The following is a 2,500-nucleotide window of genomic DNA, read 5'->3' on the forward strand; positions in this document are numbered from 1 at the left end:
GCACACACCCTCCCTCTCACACTCACACACTCCCTCTCACACACACACTCCCTCACACACATCACACACTCCCTCTCACACACACACACTCCCTCTCACACACACACTCCCTCACACACACTCACACACTCCCTCTCACACACACACTCCCTCACACACATCACACACTCCCTCTCACACACACACACTCTCCCTCTCTCACACTCACACACTCCCTCTCACACACACTCCCTCACACACACTCACACTCCCTCTCACACACACATTCCCTCTCACACACACACTCCCTCACACACGCACACACCCTCCCTCTCTCACACTCACACACTCCCTCTCACACACACACTCCCTCACACACACTCACACACTCCCTCTCACACACACATTCCCTCTCACACACACACTCCCTCACACACGCACACACCCTCCCTCTCTCACACTCACACACTCCCTCTCACACACACACTCCCTCACACACATCACACACTCCCTCTCACACACACACACTCCCTCTCACACACACACTCCCTCACACACACTCACACACTCCCTCTCACACACACACTCCCTCACACACATCACACACTCCCTCTCACACACACACACTCTCCCTCTCTCACACTCACACACTCCCTCTCACACACACTCCCTCACACACACTCACACACTCCCTCTCACACACACATTCCCTCTCACACACACACTCCCTCACACACGCACACACCCTCCCCTCTCTCACACTCACACACTCCCTCTCACACACACACTCCCTCACACACACTCACACACTCCCTCTCACACACACATTCCCTCACGCAGACGCACACACTCACACACTCATTCACACACACACACACTCACACACTCCCTCTCACACACACACTCTCCCTCTCTCACACTCACACACTCCCTCACACACACACACTCACACACTCCCTCTCACACACACACACTCCCTCTCACACACACACTCCCTCACACACACTCACACACTCCCTCTCACACACACACTCCCTCACACACACACACACTCACGCACATACTCCCTCTCACAAACACACTCCCTCACACACACTCACACACTCCCTCTCACACACACACTCCCTCACACACACTCCCTCTCACACACACACTCCCTCACACACACTCACACACTCCCTCTCACACACACACTCCCTCACACACATCACACACTCCCTCTCACACACACACACTCTCCCTCTCTCACACTCACACACTCCCTCTCACACACACACTCCCTCACACACACTCACACACTCCCTCTCACACACACATTCCCTCACACACACTCACACATTCCCTCTCACACACACACTCCCTCACACACGCACACACCCTCCCTCTCTCACACTCACACACTCCCTCTCACACACACACTCCCTCACACACACTCCCTCTCACACACACACTCCCTCACACACACTCACACACACCCTCTCACACACACACTCCCTCACACACATCACACTCTCCCTCTCTCACACTCACACACTCCCTCTCACACACACACTCCCTCTCACACACACATTCCCTCACACACACTCACACATTCCCTCTCACACACACACTCCCTCACACACGCACACACCCTCCCTCTCTCACACTCACACACTCCCTCTCACACACACACTCCCTCACACACACAAACACTCCCTCACACATGCACACACTCCCTCTCACACACACACACTCCCTCACACACTCACACATTCCCTCACACACTCCCTCACACACACACATTCCCTCACGCACACGCACACACTCACACACTCCCTCACACACACACACACTCCCTCTCACACACACACTCTCCCTCTCTCACACTCACACACTCCCTCACACACACACACACACTCACACATTCCCTCTCACACACACACTCTCCCTCTCACACTCACACACACCCTCACACTCACACACTCCCTCTCACACACACGCACTCTCCCTCTCTCACACTCACACACTCCCTCACACACACACATTCCCTCACGCACACGCACACACTCACACACTCCCTCACACACACACACACACTCACACACTCCCTCTCACACACACACACTCTCCCTCTCTCACACTCACACACTCCCTCACACTCACACACTCCCTCTCAAACACACACACTCTCCCTCTCTCACACTCACACACTCCCTCACACACACACACACACTCACAACACTCCCTCTCACACACACACTCTCCCTCTCACACTCACACACACCCTCACACACACACACACACTCCCTCACACACTCACACACTCCCTCACACACACACACACTCTCTCCCTCACACACACACACTCCCTCACACACTCCCTCATGAACACTCACACACTCTCTCACACACACACACACATTCCCTCATGCACACGCACACACTCACACACTCCCTCACACACACACACACACACTCACACACTCCCCCTCACACACACTCTCCCTCTCTCACACTCACACACTCCCTCACACTCAACACA

Source organism: Chiloscyllium plagiosum, unplaced genomic scaffold (genome assembly GCF_037043375.1).
Source record: "Chiloscyllium plagiosum isolate Xiang-an unplaced genomic scaffold, Cpla_swu_hap1 HiC_scaffold_48, whole genome shotgun sequence".
NCBI lineage: Eukaryota > Metazoa > Chordata > Chondrichthyes > Orectolobiformes > Hemiscylliidae > Chiloscyllium > Chiloscyllium plagiosum.